Genomic DNA, 22,929 nt, shown 5'->3' on the forward strand with positions numbered 1-22,929 from the left:
GAATGTCAGCGGAGAAAGGCTGTACCTGGAGGGTTCGGGGGTGGGTGGGGGTGGGGGTGAATCCACCGGGTCTGATCCTGCTGCCATTGAAACCAATTGGAGCTTTGCTGCTGAGTCCAGCTGGAGCAGGAATGGGCCCAAAGTTCAGGGCTGCCCAGAGGGGGGGGGGGGGGGCAAGTGGGGCAATTTGCCCCGGGCCCCACAGGGGCCCCCACGAGAGTTTTTCGGGGCCCCTGGAGCGGGGTTCTTCACTCGCTCCGGGGGCCCCGGAAAACTCTTGCGGGGCCCGGGCCCCCGAAGCTTCTTCCACTCCGGGACCCGCCGCCGAAGTGCCCTGAAGACCCGCAGCGGGGGGTCCTTCCGCCCCGGGACCCGACGCCGAAGTGCCGGGTCTTCGGCGGCAATTCGGCGGCAGGGACCCCCCGCCGCCGAAGACCCCAGGCCCCCTGAATCCTCTGGGCGGCCCTGCCAAAGTTAGCTGCTTTGCCCAGGCCTGGCTCTTTTGTATGCATATGATCCTCACTGCCATGCTGAGAGCCATGGAATGCAGGAGGGGATGGCTTTGGGGACTGGACCACCTGGTGTGAACTCTCCCGGACTCTTTGGTAAATGACAGCATGGGCCCAGCCCTTCACTTTATTATGGCCTCTAAGCTCCCTGTTGTAGCTATTTCCAGTGAGCCTGCTATTGGCGGCAGATAGCTGGAGAAGCTGAGCTCCATACACCGTACAGTATTCTGTGGGGGGCTTCCAGGTAAGTCCTTAGAGCAGCAGGACCTGCCAGAGATGTTTTTTTCTGCAAGAGGATGGGGTTTTCCTTGGAAGTCCTTAGCGAAATATCCCTTCTCCCAGCCGTCCCTGTTCTACAATCTGCTACTTAGCCAGTCAGCTGTCACCCTGACCCCCAGATGTGGCTGCATTTCAGCGGTGCTCTTTGCGTAGGGTTGGAACGCATTTGGGGATAAAAGGTGCTATAAAAATACAGGAGGAGTTGCAGCTCTGGGCCCAGTGGGGTAAGCCCAGGGACGCTGGGTGACCTTGGCAGTGCAGTTGCCAGCGTTGTATTGATCAAAAACCAGACTTTTGTTATTGTTTTTGCATGGTCAGTTTTGCAGTTGATACGTCTGTATTTTCAGCTCAGTGGGCAATCGGTTTACTGGCTGATGTGGTGCCAAGTTGCTCCGTACATCTTTAGACCACTGCAGGCTGCAATCTGTCAGGGGCTTTTTGGACAAGCATATGCTTTTCTACTTATTATGCTGATCTAGTGCTCTTTAATCCAGTCATCTAACTCCAAGGAGCTGACAAAGTCAGCCCTGCTCAGCCTGATGACCGGTCCTCCTTCCCCTCGAAGGCTAGATTGCACCAGGGCAGAGGCAATGCATTGTCTGCCCTGCAAGAGACCCCCATTCAGCAGCACATTCAGGCAATGGCAGAGCAGGGTGCGAGTTTAGGGGGCACAAATGACAACAGGGCAGGTAAAAGAGGAATTAACCCTTTACAGGGTAAAGAGGGATTTTATGCTACCCTTAGTTGTATGTTTATGACAGGGACATACGCAGACAACAGGGAGAAGCGCCGGACCACTGAACGTTGACTTCTTTGAGGGGGTCAACAAGCACGTGGACCAAGAGGATCCAGTGGCTATAGTGTACTTAGATTTTCAGAAAGCCTTTGACAAGGTCCCTCACCAAAGGCTCTTACGCAAAGTAAGCTGTCATGGGATAAGAGGGAAGGTGCTCTTATGGATTGGTAACTGGTTAAAAGATAGGGTAGAAAATATCATGTTGCCTCTATATAAATCCATGGTACGCCCACATCTTGAATACTGTGTGCAGATGTGGTCACCCCATCTCAAAAAAGATATCCAATTCTAATATAAGATTCAGAAAAGGGCAACAAAAATGATTAGGGGTATGGAACGGCTTCCGTATGAGGAGAGATTAATAAGACTGGGACTTTTCAGCATGGAAAAGAGACGGCTAAGGGGAGATATGATTGAGGTCTATAAAATCATGACTGGTGTAGAGAAAGTAGATAAGGAAGTGTTGTTTACTACTTCTCATAATACAAGAACTAGGGGTCACCAAATGAAATTAATAGGCAGCAGGTTTAAAAGAAATAAAAGCAAGTATTTCTTCACACAATGCACAGTCAGCCTGTGGAACTCCTTGCCAGAGGATGTTGTGAAGGCCAAGACTATAACAGGGTTCAAAAAAGAACTAGATAAGTTCACGGAGGATAAATGCATCGATGGCTATTAGCCAGGAGGGGCAGGGATGGTGTCCCTAACCTCTGTTTGCCAGAAGCTGGGAATGGGCGACAGGGGATGGATCTCTTGATGATTCCCTGTTCTGTTCATTACCTCTGGGGCACCTGGCACTGGCCACTGTGGGAAGACAGGATACTGGGCTAGATGCCCTACCGGGTCAGACCCAGGGTCCCATTCTTAAGTTCTTATGACTTTTATTGGAAGTCCTCAGGAGCAGCTGCTGCTGCCCTGCTCCCATACAAACTGCGCTCTGTGCTCCCAGCCCATCAGAGCGCAAGGTAAGGGGAACACCTGTGAGGGCAGCGCCCCCAGCCCCTGCAGCTGTGCTGTTAACTGAACTACAGGGTTGTTTGGGTGCGTCATGGGACTGGAGAAGCAAGTGTTGCTATTCCCGGGTTGTTCAGAGGAGATACAAAGGCAGGGATTTGGGGCTGTCCCTTACATGGGACATTAGCCAGGAGTTGTTATTGTTAGAGATGGCATAGACTAGGGCAGGGGCAGGGACTGTCTCTTTATTCCCTTTGCGTACAGCGCCTAGCACAATGGGGTCATGGGCCATTTGCTACGATAATTCAGATAATAAATCAATGTTCTGCATTGCAAGGCCCGCGAGCCAGTGGCGGCTCCCATCGACCCTAAGTGTGCTAAATTCCCTCTAAGCTGCGCGGCCGCGCAGCTGGCTATAACTAGCCGTGCAGCAGCTCTAAAGGGCCACGCGGCAGGGACCTGAAGAGGAGAGAGATAGGGGGTGGGCGGGAACTGGGTAGGGGAGCAAGTTGGGGCTTGCAGGGCTGCTGTGGGCCTCTCCCCAGGCCCGGAGCTCCCTGCTGCCGGCAAGGGGGAGAGCGGGCCCTTCTCCGGAGCCCCCTGCTCCCTCCCTGTCGGCCCTCCGGCTGGGGGGAGTGCTCTGGCACCAGCCTTAGGGCAGCCTGCCTGCATCCCAAACTGCTCCTCCCTGGCCCCACCCTAGAGCCTGAACCCCCAGTCAGAGCTCTCCCCTCTCCCCCCGCATCCCAAGCCTCTGCCCCAGCCCTGAGCCCCCTCCTGAACCCCGCATCCCAACCCTCTGCCCCAGCCTTAAGCCCCTCCCACATCCCAAACTCCTCATCCACACCTCCACCCCAGACCCCTCATGAAGGAAATGCTTTGTGCATTACCCCACGTGGCCACACAGTGTCACTGTTGCTCCTTAAAGAAATGCTCTGTGCATTACCTCACGTGGCCACACGGTGTCACTGTTGCTCCATGAAGGAAATGCTCTGTGCATTACCTCGTGTGGCCACACGGTGTCACTGTTGCTCCTTAAAGAAATGCTCTGTGCATTACCCGGCGTGGCCACACGGTGTCACTGTTGCTGCATGCAGAAAATGTTCTGTGCATTACCTTGCGTGGCCACACAGTGTCAGTGTTGCTCCATGCAGGAAATGCTCTGTGCATTACCTAGCGTGGCCACACGGTGTCACTGTTGCTCCATGCAGGAAATGCTCTGTGCATTACCTAGCGTGGCCACACGGTGTCACTGTTGCTTCATGAAGGAAATGCTCTGTGCATTACCTCGCGTGGCCACATGGTGTCACAGTTACTCCATGAAGGAAATGCTGTGTGCATTATCCCGCATGGCCATACGGTGTCACTGTTGCTCCTTAAAGAAATGCTCTGTGCATTACCCGGCGTGGCCACACGGTGTCACTGTTGCTCCATGAAGGAAATGCTCTGTGCATTACCTTCGGTGGCCACACGGTGTCACTGTTGTACGATGAATGAAATGCTCTGTGCATTACCTCGCGTGGCCACACAGTGTCACTGTTGCTCCTTAAAGAAATGCTCTGTGCATTACCCGGCGTGGCCACACGGTGTCACTGTTGCTGCATGCAGAAAATGTTCTGTGCATTACTTCACGTGGCCACACAGTGTCACTGTTGCTCCATGCAGGAAATGCTCTGTGCATTACCTAGCGTGGCCACACGGTGTCACTGTTGCTCCATGAAGGAAATGCTCTGTGCATTACCCCGCGTGGCCACACAGTGTCACTGTTGCTCCATGAAGGAAATGCTGTGTGCATTACCTCGCGTGGCCACATGGTGTCACAGTTACTCCATGAAGGAAATGCTGTGTGCATTATCCCGCATGGCCATACGGTGTCACTGTTGCTCCTTAAAGAAATGCTCTGTGCATTACCCGGCGTGGCCACACGGTGTCACTGTTGCTCCATGAAGGAAATGCTCTGTGCATTACCTTCGGTGGCCACACGGTGTCACTGTTGTACCATGAATGAAATGCTCTGTGCATTACCTCGCGTGGCCACACAGTGTCACTGTTGCTCCATGAAGGAAATGCTCTGTGCATTACCTCGCGTGGCCACACAGTGTCACTGTTGCTCCTTAAAGAAATGCTCTGTGCATTACCTCACGTGGCCACACAGTGTCACCGTTGCTCCATGAAGGAAATGCTCTGTGCATTACCTCGTGTGGCCACATGGTGTCACTGTTGCTCCTTAAAGAAATGCTCTGTGCATTACCCGGCGTGGACACACGGTGTCACTGTTGCTGCATGCAGAAAATGTTCTGTGCATTACCTTGCGTGGCCACACAGTGTCACTGTTGCTGCATGCAGAAAATGTTCTGTGCATTACTTCACGTGGCCACACAGTGTCACTGTTGCTCCATGCAGGAAATGCTCTGTGCATTACCTAGCGTGGCCACACGGTGTCACTGTTGCTCCTTAAATAAATGCTCTGTGCATTACCCGGCGTGGCCACACGGTGTCACTGTTGCTGCATGCAGAAAACGTTCTCTGCATTACTTCACGTGGCCACACAGTGTCACTGTTGCTCCATGCAGGAAATGCTCTGTGCATTACCTAGCGTGGCCACACGGTGTCACTGTTGCTCCATGCAGGAAATGCTCTGTGCATTACCCCGCGTGGCCACACGGTGTCACTGTTGCTCCATGCAGGAAATGCTCTGTGCATAACCTAGCGTGGCCACACGGTGTCACTGTTGCTCCATGCAGGAAATGCTCTGTGCATTACCCCGCGTGGCCACACAGTGTCACTGTTGCTGCATGCAGAAAATGTTCTGTGCATTACTTCACGTGGCCACACAGTGTCACTGTTGCTCCATGCAGGAAATGCTCTGTGCATTACCCCGCGTGGCCACACGGTGTCACTGTTGCTCCATGCAGGAAATGCTCTGTGCATTACCCCGCGTGGCCACACGGTGTCACTGTTGCTCCTTAAAGAAATGCTCTGTGCATTACCCGGCCTGGCCACACGGTGTCACTGTTGCTGCATGCAGAAAATGTTCTGTGCATTACTTCACGTGGCCACACAGTGTCACTGTTGCTCCATGCAGGAAATGCTCTGTGCATTACCTAGCGTGGCCACACGGTGTCACTGTTGCTCCATGCAGGAAATGCTCTGTGCATTACCCCGCGTGGCCACACAGTGTCACTGTTGCTCCATGAAGGAAATGCTGTGTATTACCTCGCGTGGCCACATGGTGTCACAGTTACTCCATGAAGGAAATGCTCTGTGCTTTACCTCGCGTGGCCACACAGTGTCACTGTTGCTCCATGTAGAAAATGGTTTGTGCATTACCCCGCATGGCCACACAGTGTCACTGTTGCTCCATGCAGGAAATGCTCTGTGCATTACCCCACATGGCCATACGGTGTCACTGTTGCTCCATGAATGAAATGCTCTGTGCATTATCCCGCGTGGCCACACAGTGTCACTGTTGCTCCTTAGGGAAATGTTCTGTGCATTACCTCGCGTGGCCACACAGTGTCACTGTTGCTCCTTAAGGAAATGCTCTGTGCATTACCTTCGGTGGCCACACGGTGTCACTGTTGCTCCATGAATGAAATGCTCTGTGCATTACCTTCGGTGGCCACACGGTGTCACTGTTGCTCCATGAAGGAAATGCTCTGTGCATTACCTCGCGTGGCCACACAGTGTCACTGTTGCTCCTTAAAGAAATGCTCTGTGCATTACCTCACGTGGCCACACAGTGTCACTGTTGCTCCATGAAGGAAATGCTCTGTGCATTACCTCGTGTGGCCACATGGTGTCACTGTTGCTCCTTAAAGAAATGCTCTGTGCATTACCCGGCGTGGCCACACGGTGTCACTGTTGCTGCATGCAGAAAATGTTCTGTGCATTACCTTGCGTGGCCACACAGTGTCACTGTTGCTGCATGCAGAAAATGTTCTGTGCATTACTTCACGTGGCCACACAGTGTCACTGTTGCTCCATGCAGGAAATGCTCTGTGCATTACCTAGCGTGGCCACACGGTGTCACTGTTGCTCCATGCAGGAAATGCTCTGTGCATTACCCCGCGTGGCCACACAGTGTCACTGTTGCTCCATGAAGGAAATGCTGTGTGCATTATCCCGCATGGCCATACGGTGTCACTGTTGCTCCTTAAAGAAATGCTCTGTGCATTACCCGGCGTGGCCACGCGGTGTCACTGTTGCTCCATGAAGGAAATGCTCTGTGCATTACCTTCGGTGGCTACACGGTGTCACTGTTGTACCATGAATGAAATGCTCTGTGCATTACCTCGCGTGGCCACACAGTGTCACTGTTGCTCCATGAAGGAAATGCTCTGTGCATTACCTCGCGTGGCCACACAGTGTCACTGTTGCTCCTTAAAGAAATGCTCTGTGCATTACCTCACGTGGCCACACGGTGTCACTGTTGCTCCATGAAGGAAATGCTCTGTGCATTACCTCGTGTGGCCACATGGTGTCACTGTTGCTCCTTAAAGAAATGCTCTGTGCATTACCCGGCGTGGCCACACGGTGTCACTGTTGCTGCATGCAGAAAATGTTCTGTGCATTACCTTGCGTGGCCACACAGTGTCAGTGTTGCTGCATGCAGAAAATGCTCTGTGCATTACTTCACGTGGCCACACAGTGTCACTGTTGCTCCATGCAGGAAATGCTCTGTGCATTACTTCACGTGGCCACACGGTGTCACTGTTGCTCCATGCAGGAAATGCTCTGTGCATTACCTTCGGTGGCCACACGGTGTCACTGTTGTACCATGAATGAAATGCTCTGTGCATTACCTCGCGTGGCCACACAGTGTCACTGTTGCTCCTTAAGGAAATGCTCTCTGCATTATCCTGCGTGGCCACACAGTGTCACTGTTGCTCCATGCAGGAAATGCTCTGTGCATTACCTCGTGTGGCCACACGGTGTCACTGTTGCTCCTTAAAGAAATGCTCTGTGCATTACCCGGCGTGGCCACACGGTGTCACTGTTGCTGCATGCAGAAAATGGTCTGTGCATTACTTCACGTGGCCACACAGTGTCACTGTTGCTCCATGCAGGAAATGCTCTGTGCATTACCTAGCGTGGCCACACGGTGTCACTGTTGCTCCATGCAGGAAATGCTCTGTGCATTACCCCGCGTGGCCACACGGTGTCACTGTTGCTCCTTAAAGAAATGCTCTGTGCATTACCCGGCGTGGCCACACGGTGTCACTGTTGCTGCATGCAGAAAATGTTCTGTGCATTACTTCACGTGGCCACACGGTGTCACTGTTGCTCCATGCAGGAAATGCTCTGTGCATTACTTCACGTGGCCACACAGTGTCACTGTTGCTCCATGCAGGAAATGCTCTGTGCATTACTTCACGTGGCCACACGGTGTCACTGTTGCTCCATGCAGGAAATGCTCTGTGCATTACCTTCGGTGGCCACACGGTGTCACTGTTGTACCATGAATGAAATGCTCTGTGCATTACCTCGCGTGGCCACACAGTGTCACTGTTGCTCCTTAAGGAAATGCTCTCTGCATTATCCCGCGTGGCCACACAGTGTCACTGTTGCTCCATGAAGGAAATGCTCTGTGCATTACCTCGCGTGGCCACACAGTGTCACTGTTGCTCCTTAAGGAAATGCTCTCTGCATTATCCCGCGTGGCCACACAGTGTCACTGTTGCTCCATGAAGGAAATGCTCTGTGCATTACCTCGTGTGGCCACACGGTGTCACTGTTGCTCCTTAAAGAAATGCTCTGTGCATTACCCGGCGTGGCCACACGGTGTCACTGTTGCTGCATGCAGAAAATGTTCTGTGCATTACTTCACGTGGCCACACAGTGTCACTGTTGCTCCATGCAGGAAATGCTCTGTGCATTACCTAGCGTGGCCACACGGTGTCACTGTTGCTCCATGCAGGAAATGCTCTGTGCATTACCCCGCGTGGCCACACAGTGTCACTGTTGCTCCATGAAGGAAATGCTGTGTGCATTACCTCGCGTGGCCACATGGTGTCACAGTTACTCCATGAAGGAAATGCTGTGTGCATTATCCCGCATGGCCATACGGTGTCACTGTTGCTCCTTAAAGAAATGCTCTGTGCATTACCCGGCGTGGCCACACGGTGTCACTGTTGCTCCATGAAGGAAATGCTCTGTGCATTACCTTCGGTGGCCACACGGTGTCACTGTTGTACCATGAATGAAATGCTCTGTGCATTACCTCGCGTGGCCACACAGTGTCACTGTTGCTCCTTAAAGAAATGCTCTGTGCATTACCTCACGTGGCCACACAGTGTCACTGTTGCTCCATGAAGGAAATGCTCTGTGCATTACCTCGTGTGGCCACATGGTGTCACTGTTGCTGCATGCAGAAAATGTTCTGTGCATTACCTTGCGTGGCCACACAGTGTCAGTGTTGCTGCATGCAGAAAATGCTCTGTGCATTACTTCACGTGGCCACACAGTGTCACTGTTGCTCCATGCAGGAAATGCTCTGTGCATTACCTTCGGTGGCCACACGGTGTCACTGTTGTACCATGAATGAAATGCTCTGTGCATTACCTCGCGTGGCCACACAGTGTCACTGTTGCTCCTTAAGGAAATGCTCTCTGCATTATCCCACGTGGCCACACAGTGTCACTGTTGCTCCATGAAGGAAATGCTCTGTGCATCACCTCGCGTGGCCACACAGTGTCACTGTTGCTCCTTAAGGAAATGCTCTCTGCATTATCCCGCGTGGCCACACGGTGTCACTGTTGCTCCATGAAGGAAATGCTCTGTGCATTACCTCGTGTGGCCACATGGTGTCGCTGTTGCTCCATGAAGGAAATGCTTTGTGGATTACCTTCGGTGGCCACAAAGTGTCACTGTTGCTCCATGCAGTGAATGCATGCGGGCAGTGGTCTCCATGCGTCCCCCGGCTCCTCCCTCGCTGCGCTTAGGCTTTTTGGCTCCCGGGAGTGTGAGCTGCCACCATTGCTGCCGCTCCAAGAGCAGGCTCAGGGCCCCGCGCCCCGGCAGTGGCTCACATGCCCGGGAGCCGCAGACCCCGAGCACAGCGAGGGGGGACCTGGGGGACACACGGGGGCCTCTGCCCGCATGCATCTGCTGCAGCCTGCAGGAACCCCCGGGGGGGCGCCTGTCCGCAACCTGGGCAGGAGGGGCAAGGGGCACGGCTGCTACCCGCTAGCGGCGCTGCCGCCTTTGCAGGGCTGCTGCCCCCCTGCGCCGCGCTGGTTCCTCCATGGCTGGGGCTCGCCGCCCCCGCAAGCCGACGTTCTGGCTCTCTGGGGTCTCCGGAAGGCAGTTCTTCCCTGCCGAGCAAGGGCACCGCTTTTTGGCTCCCCTAGGGCCATCCTTAGGATTTATGGGGCCCTATGCAGTATTATTAAACTGGTGCCCCTATGCCTGACGGCAGCCTGAGCTTGCAGCCCGGCGGGGGCGGAGGGACAAAGCAGAAAGAATAACAAGATGCCCGGCCCGCCTCACGGTGGCTTAGAGTCACAGTTCCCCACAGAGATCCCTGTATCCTCTCCCTCACGTGGAATGGACATGCAGAAGGTACCTAATTAAAAGCACTAAACTTGGGAATAAAAAATGTCAGTCACAGGTTTTTTGATATGCCCTGAAGTTTGTCAGACATTTATTTGCAAAAACTTTGTATTCAGAAAGACAGCTTACTCACCCTTACTACAACATTAAATATTATGGAATACATGATGCAGCTCTTCTCTGTTTTACATTTTCTTAATCAGTATTTCTAAGCTGATTTTATATTTTAAATGTACTCTTAAACCTTCATAAAGTTATCATTCCAGATTACTACATATTTAACTCACTGAAACAGACAATATTTTAAATTAATCAGTTACAGAGGTTTAGTGTGTTCATAACAATGTTCATTGCTTTTAGAAAAAGGGAACACTAATTTTCTGTGTGTGATCTCCATAACAATACACATGTTTATGAAATTTCACCAACTTTAAAAAATATGTTTCCAAAGATTTTAGGCATAACAAAGGATTTTATATCTTACTAAGGTACTGATTTTGCTTAAAACTAGTTCATCAAAAGATAGCTGGACAAAGAGTTTCCCTTTCTTTACTTCTGACTATCTGGAAGCAAAGGGCTGTTGTCCATTTAAGGGCTCTCTTCAATGGGGGTTGGGGGAGAGGGGGTGAAGGGAGAAATGGATGAGCAGAAAGGACTGGAAGACTTTACTATAGTAAAAAAACTTACTTCCAATTAAAATGTGTATTTTAGATAAGGGAGGTCTTTTGAAGGATTTATTTAAAAAATCATATGTCTGAAGATCCAAGCATTTAAGGCTAAAGATGATTGTGCATCTAAAAATCTATGCAAGGATTTTTTAGAGATGTGATTTTATAATCTTCACCAACTCACTAATGAAATATTTTTAAAGCAAATTTTAAACTAAGATCCTGTAGACTGACATGTCCTGAGTAAATATGACCGTCATGCACAACTGTTTTTGTCAGTACATTCAGAAACTGACAGTATATACCTGGGGGTTGGCAACTGCCTGTTCAGTGGCTTCATTACCCCTTGAATGGCTCTTTAACAATTTCAGTGTTGTGCTAATAGGTCTGGCAGGCTGGAGGCTTTTTCTCTTTTAACTACTAGATCCCCTTCCCAGGAAGACTCCGAGCCTGCAGGAAGGGTCAGAAAAGGGATAGGAAAACCAGAAGGGTGGACACTAAGACCCAGTGGGCGCCCCCAACCACTTGGCGCCCTAGGCGACCGCCTAGTTCGCCTAGTGGTTGCACCGGCCCTGCATATGACTAAGCCACTGATGCCTACTGAACTTATCCATAGACCAGCCCCATGGACTCTTTCTGTCCTCTCCTCTCATTTTGCCGTCTCCCTTCATAGGACAAGGGCAGGTGTGGTAGGTGTGCGTCCCCACAGGCTAGGTCTCGAGAGCCATGGAGAAGTAGGAGGGGACGAAAATCATGCAGGGCAGTGGGTGCGAGAGTGGAGCGGTGACTGTCGGTGTTAACTCGGTCTCTGTTCATTGAGGGGGGCAGATGTAGATAGGATGGAAGAGGGAGGCAGGGATGAGGGCAAGAGCTCTGTGTAATGACGGCTCCTGCTTGGCTTTTGCAGCTGCTCTTACAGAGGAATTGTTGTTCAGGAGCCCTAGCCAGAGGAGAAGCTGGCAGAAGTGGATCTGAGCAGCTTGGACATCCTTCTAAGCAGATATGAACAGTCCTCAGCTTTCTGCCTCCCTCATAACTACACTTCACGACTTTTAGCGGCACGGCTGAAGCCTAAGATAAATGCATGGTAGAGGCTGAGTACAGACGGCTGCTTCCCTTTAGGTGAGGCTTGGTTTCTCATAAAAGTTTTCCTCCTTGTTCTGGGTGTGGGAGGAGAATTTACCTATTTTGGGATTAGCTGTGGGATTACGACCAGGGGAAGAGACAATAGTCTCCTCTGCACAGTGACTCTCTTGGGTGCAGGTGCAACGGGCTGCTTAACATTAGAACGTAAGAATGGCAATACTGGGTCAGACCAAAGGTCCATCTAGCCCAGTATCCTGTCTTCCGACTGGCTAATACCAGGTGCTTCAGAGGGAATGAATAGAACAGGTAATCGTGAAGTGATCCATCCTGCGTCGCCCATTCCCAGCTTCTGGCAAACAGAGGATAAGGACACCATCCCTGCCCATCCTGACTAATAGCCATTGATGGACCTATTCTCCATGAATTGACCTAATCCTTTTTTGAACCCTATTATAGTCTTGGCTTTCACAGCATTCTCTGGCCAGCAATTCCAGAGGTTGAGTGTGTGTTGTGTGCTTTTTAATTGTATCGATAAAGGTGTAATGGGACAGGGAGAAGAAGAACATACACCGATGATAACTTTTGTTTTTCCCTCTTGTGTTCTGCTTAGTAGGATGGAGAAAGAAGTCAAGGGTAAGAGCCCACCCCCGTTGTGAGATGGAAGGTGCGCAAGAGCCATGAGACAGTGAGCATTGTTGATGCCAGGCTATGGCGATGCCATCTAGCTGGAAGCGGAGCAGCCGTCACTGTCAGTGAGCTAAGTGTCTGGTTTGGTGAGGAGTCTGGTCACGGCCCACATGGCTCCAGGCAGGGATGCGCCGTTAGCTTGGTCTGTGTTTGTAAGAAAAGGTTCCCGTCTAGCTGTGGCTACGAGGGAGACAAGGTCCCCGTTATCAGGGGCTGCTCATTTTGTCTGGCCAGGAGCGGTGTGTCCACCGCAGCGAAAGATTGCATCTAGGAGGATGACTCTAGCTGGTGAGTTTCTTGCCTTCCTTCCATGTTTCTCTCTCTCTTCTCTAGTGTGTTGTCTGACCCACTTTCTCGGTCTGTCCTTGTCTCTACTTGTTCGGTCTCCTTTCGTTGAACACGGGCAGGCGTGCTAGGTGTGCAGCCCCACTGGCTAGGTCTCGGAAGCCATGTAGAAGTGGGAGGGGACAAAAATCACGCGGGGCAGTGCGCGCGAGAGTGGAGCATCACTGTCAGTGTTGACGCAGTCTCTGTTCATCGAGTGGGGTCGATGTAGACGGGATGGGAGAGGGAGGCAGGGATGAGGGCAAGATTTTGCCCATCAATTGAGTTTTGTGGAGTGATGGCTCCTGCTTGGTTTATTTGTGGCGCTTGCAGAGGAACAGTCGAGCAGCAGCCGAAGGAAAAGCTGGCAGAGGTGGACCTGAGCAGCCTGGACATCCTTGTAAGCGGAGATTAACAGTCCTCCGCTTTCTGCCTTCCGCATAACTGACTGTGAGTAAGCTGTCAGTGCTTGGAATTCCTCATCTGTGCTCGCTCTAGTTTTCTTCACAGGCCGTGAGCTTCCTCACTGGGCACGGGGCTCTGTGGGATTGAGGCTGGGGAGGGGCCAGAGTCTGCTCTGCAGAGTGACTATGTCGGGTGCCGTTGCAAGGGGTGCTTTTTGGTTGTAATGCTAAAGGTGTAACGGGAAGAGGGTTGAGGGCGGATATGCTCAGTCCTCAAGTCTCTTCCTTCTCTATCACTGGGTGAGCTTCCCTGGTCATGCCACTCTAGGTATCCTCTCTGAAGCAGGCAATATTCAGTAGCGGACGTGAGCAGGGGTCTGAGAGTAGCCCTTGGCCTGTGTCTCCAGTCACCAAGTTGCACCACACACGTTATGTGGAGGGTCCAGGGCTCTGCACAGCACTCCGGGCTGACCTGCTCCAGCCTGGGCTCCTGGGTCCTAACCCTCGTGGTTACTGCTCCCCGAGGGCTCTGCTGGCCCTGGAGCCCGACCCCAACCCGAGCGGCTCTTAAGGTCTGTGAGCGGTCGAAGGGCGGCCGGGAACTGAGGAGCAGCCACAGCCCCGGGACCCCACCCAGCACAAGGACAAGAGTGGGGAGCGCTGTGGCTGCCTGCATCATTGCGCCACCTAGCGCAGCAGTCGCCCTACCCTGCCTGGCTCTGGCTTCTGGCCTCTGGGCTGGTGAAGGGCCGGAGCCTTTGAGGGGAGGAGGCGGAACTTGCACTTCAGTGAGGGGTGAGGCCTCGTGGTGGTGGTGGGGATGCAACTGCCACAATTTTCTGTCTACCCCACCTCAGCTCCCCCAATGAGGAAGGGGCTGGTGCTGCCCCTGCTGCCCACAGGCTGTCACTGCTCCTCCAGGGCAGATGCACGCTGCGCTTTCCCCCAACTGGCCACCGGGTGTCACCGCTGCTCCAGGAGAAACACAGTCTGTATGTTACCCTGCCTGGCCACCGGATGGCATTGATGGTCCAAGGCAGACAGCACAGGCATTACCCCGGCTGGCCACCGAGTATCACTGCAGCGCTGTGGGGGGGAAATGGTTTCTGCCATACCCTGAGTGGCCACGTAGTGTCTGTGTTGCTCGACGAGGGAAATTCTTTGTGCTTTGCCGCGAGTGGCCACCAAGTGTCACTGCTGCTGCCTGGGGGACATGCTCTGTGCATTGCCGTGATTGGCCACTGGGTGTCACTGTTGGTCCAGGGCAACTACATTCTGAGAAATACCCCAGGTGGCCTCTAAGATACATGTGTGGTAAAGGCTGAGTACAAACATCTGCTTCCCTTTAGGTGGGGCTCGGTTTGTAATAAAAGTTTTCCTCCTTGTTCTGGGTGCAGAGGGAGAATTTCCCTATCTTGGGAGCAGCTGATCTTCTTGGACAGGGAGGAGCATGTTCACCTGAGCAGAGGCCTGGAACCGGAAAGGTGAGTACAGGTGGTGAGTTTGTCCTTCTTCCTATGTGTCTCTCTTTGAGCTCTCATATGTTGGCCAACATACTCTCTCTCTCTCCCCTTGTCCTGTCTCCTTGCATAGAACATGGGCAATGGTGCATGCTCACAGGCTTGGTCTGGGGCGTCTGCAACCCAATGGGGCATTGGGAGGGGGAAGAGAAGCATGATGGTACTAGATCCTCCATTGGTAGTGGTGGGGGTGACTGTGGGAGTTGACTGTCACTGTTCATCAAGTGGGGCTGATGTACAGTGGATGGGAGAGGGAGGGCAGTATCTCGTACACCAGTAGAACTTTGGGCAGTGATGGCTCCTGCTTGGGTTATATGCTGTGTTTGCAGAGGAATCGCCCAGGAGCCCCAGCCGGAGGAGAAACTGGAAGAAGTGAACCTGAGCAGCCTGGACATCCTTGTAAGCAGAGATGAACAGTCCTCCGCTTTGTCTTCTCCATGACTGGCTGTGAGTGAACAATTATGGCACTCTATTGCTCATCCGTACCACTCTAGTTTTCTTCTACCATTCTCCTGCTGCTCTCTGGCCCTGCTGTATCACGGCACAGTGTCACTGTTGCTCCTTAAGGAAATGCTCTGTGCATTACCCCAGGTGTCCACCCAGTGCCACTGTTGCTCCATGGGGGAAATGCTTTGTGCATTACCTGGATTAGCCACCCAGTGTCACTGTTGCTTTATTTGGGAAATGCTCTGTGCAACTATACAGAGTGTCCACCCGGTGTCAATATTGCTCCATGAAGGAAATGCTCTGTGATTACCCGGGGTAGCCACGCAGTCTCCTTTTTGCTTCATGAGAGACATGTTCTGTGCAATTACACCGAGTGGCCACCTGGTGGCACTGTTACTGCCTAAGGGAAATGCTTTGTGCATTCCCCTGGCAGGCCACCTGGTGTCACTGTTGCTCCACCAGAGAAATGATCACTCAGTTTCTGTTCATCCAGTGGGGCTGATGTAGATGGGATGGGAGAGGGAGGCAGGGATGAGGGCAAGATTTCACACACCAATAGAGATTTGTGTAGTGATGGCTCATGCTTGGCTTTTGAAGCTGCGCTTGCAGAGGAATTGGCCAGGAGCCCCAGCCACAGAAGAAGCTGGCACAAGTGGACCTGAGCAACCTGGACATCCTTCTAAGCAGATATCTGGGAGGCGGAAACCTGAGGACTGTTCATAATTGGCTATGAGTAAGAGGTCAGTGCTTTGAATTCCTCATGTGTGCTCCCTCTAGTTTTCTTCACAGACCGTGTGCTTCCACGTTGGGTAGGGGCTCTGTGGTATCAAGGCTGCGGAGGGGCAAGAGTCTACTCTGCAGAGTGACTATGTCGGGTGCCGTTAAGGGGGCCAATACAGGGAGGAGAAAAGGGAAAGAGACCTGAACCCTGATTACAGGGCAGTCACCCTTTCTTTAGTAAAATACTCCTCCTTTACACAATGGCGGGGGGAGGGGGAGTCCCCAATGTGAAAAGATCTGGAAATGAACAGGTAAGGGAGGGATCCTGCTGAGTGTCCCCTTTCCAATCAATCCTCCATCCCTCAGCGACACCCTTCCCGACTTACCTCCTACCCCACCAAGAAAATGACAACTTTATGCCCCCTACCTTTACCAGAAAAGACCCCTCTTACTTGTGACGCGGTCCTGTTAGTAGGGTTAGGTGCACCCACGTGCCGGCTCTGAATACCACCGCATCTACCTACAACATCTCAACATCCACACATTTCAGAAAGGACCGCCACATGAATCTCTTCGAACGTAGCCCGAGGAATCTCCTCTCTTTATCACCAAAGAGACACAAGGCCTGGAATTCGGACACAACTAACGGAGCTGTCCGAATCCCTACAGTTGACACTCATCAGTCCGACAGTGTTCTTTCTTGTGCACAAGAAAACAAAGGGTGAAAGTTGTGGTTGGTTGAGCGGTGTAAATTGGGCAGGGCAAAAGGACTTGAGGAAGGATTAGACGGAAGTGAGGGTCTGAAAGGAGCCCCCCACCTCACCTGTTCATTTCCAGACTTTGTGACATTTGCTTGGTTGGGCCATTTCTTGGCTTTTTTGAGAAAAGGGGCGAATTATCCACGGCCTCCGCCATCCCCTTACAGCCGCCCCTTCGCCACACCATATTCCATCTGACCGGGATAGGTCCCAAGTAAGCTTTCACTTCAAATCTCAAAAAAGCCAAGTAGAAATCATTCTGTGGGAATTTACTGTGACTAAGAGAAACAGAAGTTCAACCCTTCTCAAGGGGTGTGTGGTCAGGGGGAGTCGCTCAGCCGCAGGCACAGAAAGGCTCCCCTAGCTTAAGCGTGAGAGGTATAAGACCTTACACCCTGGTTACAGGGCGGTCATTTTGCCGGGCTTGTCAAAGTGACCTGTGGCTTAATTTGCATGGCAAAGGAGACCGAAACCCTCCTTACAGGGTGGTCCTTAAGCCAGGGGCGTTCCAATGGGCCAGAGCGAAAAGCGCTGTAAAGGAGAGACCTCCCTTCCCTCAGAAGTGGGTGGTCTCGTTGCCCAGCGAGTGCCAACGGCCCAAGAGGAATTAGAAAGGGGAGACCTGCACCCTTCTGACAGGGAGAGGTCAACGGCACGGGGCATTTTAAAGGCTAGGTCCTAAGGAGCTCAAACCCAGAGAGACCTCAACCCTTTTTAAAGGGGGGTCGCTCAGCCTCAGCTATGGAAGGGACCCATAAAGCATTTTGGTTGGCAAGGAATGGACCTTGATCCTTGTTTACAGGGAGATCCTTTTACCGGGCACCTGAAGGGGGATTAAGCCTGTGCGGAGAAGTGTCGAACCCGAGCCCACGGTACAGGGGTGCGGTGTGTGCGGTGTGTGCAGCCTTTGTCCGTGGCTTTTTCTTCCCTTTTCCTGCAGTTTCTTTGGTGCTTGTGTCGTCTTGTCCATTTTGTCCTTTGAGTTGCTAGAAAGAGAGAGGTGAAGCGGGTTAGGTGTGGCTCAGTAGAGAGCACGTGTACAGTGTACATTCAGATTACATTGGCAAGGTACACGGCCCTGCCGGAAATGACCCCAATACCTACTTTTCGGCACCGATCTCTTTCAGAGCGCAGGAGAGCTTGCGGCAGAACGCGGGTCCAGGTGGATGCAGAGGACGCGGGCTTTGACTTGGCTGAGTGCGTGAGTGAGTGAGGAGGGCACGGGACAGCTAGTAGGACAAACCCTGAACCCTCTCAAGAGGCTGGTTTCTAGAACTACCTTCCAAATGGCAGTGTTACCTTGTGAAAGGCAGGGAAAGACCCACCCCCTAGTTAGAGGGAGCTCACTTTGGACCTTGGCGTGAAGAGGGCCAATGCAGAGAGGAGAAAAGGGAAAGCGACCTGAACCCTGATTACAGGGCAGTCACCCTTTCTTTAGTAAAATACTCCTCCTGTACACAATGGGGCAGGGGGGGAGTCCCCAATGTGAAAAGATCTGGAAATGAACAGGTAAGGGAGGGATCCTGCTGAGTGTCCCCTTTCCAATCAATCCTCCATCCCTCAGCGACACCCTTCCCGATTTACCTCCTACCCCACCAAGAAAATGACAACTTTGTGCCCCCTACCTTTACCAGAAAAGACCTCTCTTACTTGTGACGCGGTCCTGTTAGTAGGGTTAGGTGCACCCACGTGCCGGCTCTGAATACCACCGCATCTACCTACAACATCTCAACATCAACACATTTCAGAAAGGACCGCCACATGAATCTCTTCGAACGTAGCCCGAGGAATCTCCTCTCTTTATCACCAAAGAGACACAAGGCCTGGAATTCGGACACAACTAACGGAGCTGTCCGAATCCCTACAGTAGACACTCATCAGTCCGAGAGTTTTCTTTATTGTGCACAAGAAAACAAAGGGTGAAAGTTGTGGTTGGTAGAGCGGTGTAAATTGGGCAGGGCAAAAGGACTTGAGGAAGGATTACACGGAAGTGAGGGTCTGAAAGGAGCCCCCCACCTCACCTGTTCATTTCCAGACTTTGTGACATTTGCTTGGTTGGGCCATTTCTTGGCTTTTTTGAGAAAAGGGGCGAATTTTCCACGGCCTCCGCCATCCCCTTACAGCCGCCCCTTCGCCACACCATGTTCCATCTGACCGGGATAGGTCCCAAGTAAGCTTTCACTTCAAATCTCAAAAAAGCCAAGTAGAAATCATTCTGTGGGAATTTACTGTGACTAAGAGAAACAGAAGTTCAACCCTTCTCAAGGGGTGTGTGGTCAGGGGGAGTCGCTCAGCCACAGGCACAGAAAGGCTCCCCTAGCTTAAGCGTGAGAGGTATAAGACCTTACACCCTGGTTACAGGGCGGTCATTTTGCCGGGCTTGTCAAAGTGACCTGTGGCTTAATTTGCATGGCAAAGGAGACCGAAACCCTCCTTACAGGGTGGTCCTTAAGCCAGGGGCGTTCCAATGGGCCAGAGCGAAAAGCGCTGTAAAGGAGAGACCTCCCTTCCCTCAGAAGTGGGTGGTCTCGTTGCCCAGCGAGTGCCAACGGCCCAAGAGGAATTAGAAAGGGGAGACCTGCACCCTTCTGACAGGGAGAGGTCAACGGCACGGGGCATTTTAAAGGCTAGGTCCTAAGGAGCTCAAACCCAGAGAGACCTCAACCCTTTTTAAAGGGGGGTCGCTCAGCCTCAGCTATGGAAGGGACCCATAAAGCATTTTGGTTGGCAAGGAATGGACCTTGATCCTTATTTACAGGGAGGTCCTTTTACCGGGCACCTGAAGGGGGATTAAGCCTGTGCGGAGAAGTGTCGAACCCGAGCCCTCGGTGCAGGGGTGCAGTGTGTGCGGTGTGTGCAGCCTTTGTCCGTGGCTTTTTCTTCCCTTTTCCTGCAGTTTCTTTGGTGCTTGTGTCGTCTTGTCCATTTTGTCCTTTGAGTTGCTAGAAAGAGAGAGGTGAAGCGGGTTAGGTGTGGCTCAGTAGAGAGCACGAGTACAAGGTACATTCAGATTACATTGGCAAGGTACTTGCCCGTGCCGGAAATTACCCCAATACCTACTTTTCGGCACCGATCTCTTTCAGAGCGCAGGAGAGCTTGCGGCAGAACGCGGGTCCAGGTGGATGCAGAGGACGCGGGCTTTGACTTGGCTGAGTGCGTGAGTGAGTGAGGAGGGCACGGGACAGCTAGTAGGACAAACCCTGAACCCTCTCAAGAGGCTGGTTTCTAGAACTACCTTCCAAATGGCAGTGTTACCTTGTGAAAGGCAGGGAAAGACCCACCCCCTAGTTAGAGGGAGCTCACTTTGGACCTTGGCGTGAAGAGGGCCAATGCAGAGAGGAGAAAAGGGAAAGCGACCTGAACCCTGATTACAGGGCAGTCACCCTTTCTTTAGTAAAATACTCCTCCTGTACACAATGGGGCAGGGGGGGAGTCCCCAATGTGAAAAGATCTGGAAATGAACAGGTAAGGGAGGGATCCTGCTGAGTGTCCCCTTTCCAATCAATCCTCCATCCCTCAGCGACACCCTTCCCGATTTACCTCCTACCCCACCAAGAAAATGACAACTTTGTGCCCCCTACCTTTACCAGAAAAGACCTCTCTTACTTGTGACGCGGTCCTGTTAGTAGGGTTAGGTGCACCCACGTGCCGGCTCTGAAAACCACCGCATCTACCTACAACATCTCAACATCAACACATTTCAGAAAGGACCGCCACATGAATCTCTTCGAACGTAGCCCGAGGAATCTCCTCTCTTTATCACCAAAGAGACACAAGGCCTGGAATTCGGACACAACTAACGGAGCTGTCCGAATCCCTACAATAGACACTCATCAGTCCGACAGTGTTCTTTCTTGTGCACAAGAAAACAAAGGGTGAAAGTTGTGGTTGGTTGAGCGGTGTAAATTGGGCAGGGCAAAAGGACTTGAGGAAGGATTAGACGGAAGTGAGGGTCTGCAAGGAGCCCCGCACCTCACCTGTTCATTTCCAGACTTTGTGACATTTGCTTGGTTGGGCCATTTCTTGGCTTTTTTGAGAAAAGGGGCGAATTTTCCACGGCCTCCGCCATCCCCTTACAGCCGCCCCTTCGCCACACCATGTTCCATCTGACCGGGATAGGTCCCAAGTAAGATTTCACTTCTAATCTCAAAAAAGCCAAGTAGAAATCATTCTGTGGGAATTTACTGTGACTAAGAGAAACAGAAGTTCAACCCTTCTCAAGGGGTGTGTGGTCAGGGGGAGTCGCTCAGCCACAGGCACAGAAAGGCTCCCCTAGCTTAAGCGTGAGAGGTATAAGACCTTACACCCTGGTTACAGGGCGGTCCTTTTGCCGGGCTTGTCAAAGTGACCTGTGGCTTAATTTGCATGGCAAAGGAGACCGAAACCCTCCTTACAGGGTGGTCCTTAAGCCAGGGGCGTTCCAATGGGCCAGAGCGAAAAGCGCTGTAAAGGAGAGACCTCCCTTCCCTCAGAAGTGGGTGGTCTCATTGCCCAGCGAGTGCCAACGGCCCAAGAGGAATTAGAAAGGGGAGACCTGCACCCTTCTGACAGGGAGAGGTCAACGGCACGGGGCATTTTAAAGGCTAGGTCCTAAGGAGCTCAAACCCAGAGAGACCTCAAGCCTTTTTAAAGGGGGGTCGCTCAGCCTCAGCTATGGAAGGGACCCATAAAGCATTTTGGTTGGCAAGGAATGGACCTTGATCCTTATTTACAGGGAGGTCCTTTTACCGGGCACCTGAAGGGGGATTAAGCCTGTGCGGAGAAGTGTCGAACCCGAGCCCTCGGTGCAGGGGTGCAGTGTGTGCGGTGTGTGCAGCCTTTGTCCGTGGCTTTTTCTTCCCTTTTCCTGCAGTTTCTTTGGTGCTTGTGTCGTCTTGTCCATTTTGTCCTTTGAGTTGCTAGAAAGAGAGAGGTGAAGCGGGTTAGGTGTGGCTCAGTAGAGAGCACGAGTACAAGGTACATTCAGATTACATTGGCAAGGTACTTGCCCGTGCCGGAAATGACCCCAATACCTACTTTTCGGCACCGATCTCTTTCAGAGCGCAGGAGAGCTTGCGGCAGAACGCGGGTCCAGGTGGATGCAGAGGACGCGGGCTTTGACTTGGCTGAGTGCGTGAGTGAGGAGGGCGCGGGACAGCTAGTAGGACAAACCCTGAACCCTCTCAAGAGGCTGGTTTCTAGAACTACCTTCCAAATGGCAGTGTTACCTTGTGAAAGGCAGGGAAAGACCCACCCCCTAGTTAGAGGGAGCTCACTTTGGACCTTGGCGTGAAGAGGGCCAATGCAGAGAGGAGAAAAGGGAAAGCGACCTGAACCCTGATTACAGGGCAGTCACCCTTTCTTTAGTAAAATACTCCTCCTGTACACAATGGGGCAGGGGGGGAGTCCCCAATGTGAAAAGATCTGGAAATGAACAGGTAAGGGAGGGATCCTGCTGAGTGTCCCCTTTCCAATCAATCCTCCATCCCTCAGCGACACCCTTCCCGATTTACCTCCTACCCCACCAAGAAAATGACAACTTTGTGCCCCCTACCTTTACCAGAAAAGACCTCTCTTACTTGTGACGCGGTCCTGTTAGTAGGGTTAGGTGCACCCACGTGCCGGCTCTGAATACCACCGCATCTACCTACAACATCTCAACATCAACACATTTCAGAAAGGACCGCCACATGAATCTCTTCGAACGTAGCCCGAGGAATCTCCTCTCTTTATCACCAAAGAGACACAAGGCCTGGAATTCGGACACAACTAACGGAGCTGTCCGAATCCCTACAGTAGACACTCATCAGTCCGAGAGTTTTCTTTATTGTGCACAAGAAAACAAAGGGTGAAAGTTGTGGTTGGTAGAGCGGTGTAAATTGGGCAGGGCAAAAGGACTTGAGGAAGGATTAGACGGAAGTGAGGGTCTGCAAGGAGCCCCCCACCTCACCTGTTCATTTCCAGACTTTGTGACATTTGCTTGGTTGGGCCATTTCTTGGCTTTTTTGAGAAAAGGGGCGAATTTTCCACGGCCTCCGCCATCCCCTTACAGCCGCCCCTTCGCCACACCATGTTCCATCTGACCGGGATAGGTCCCAAGTAAGCTTTCACTTCAAATCTCAAAAAAGCCAAGTAGAAATCATTCTGTGGGAATTTACTGTGACTAAGAGAAACAGAAGTTCAACCCTTCTCAAGGGGTGTGTGGTCAGGGGGAGTCGCTCAGCCACAGGCACAGAAAGGCTCC

The 22,929-nt window shown here is 52.2% G+C and overlaps 1 long non-coding RNA gene across 1 annotated transcript; it reads left to right on the forward strand.

Moving 5' to 3' along the window:
• Window positions 1-14,664: 14,664 nt before the first annotated feature.
• On the forward strand, window positions 14,665-15,907 carry LOC135890242 (uncharacterized). The gene is made up of 3 exons (XR_010562201.1): window positions 14,665-14,745; window positions 15,111-15,228; window positions 15,826-15,907. It is a non-coding gene; the product is annotated as an uncharacterized LOC135890242 (long non-coding RNA).
• Window positions 15,908-22,929: the final 7,022 nt, after the last annotated feature.

Source organism: Emys orbicularis, chromosome 16, assembly GCF_028017835.1.
Source record: "Emys orbicularis isolate rEmyOrb1 chromosome 16, rEmyOrb1.hap1, whole genome shotgun sequence".
In the NCBI taxonomy this organism is placed as follows: Eukaryota; Metazoa; Chordata; order Testudines; family Emydidae; genus Emys; species Emys orbicularis.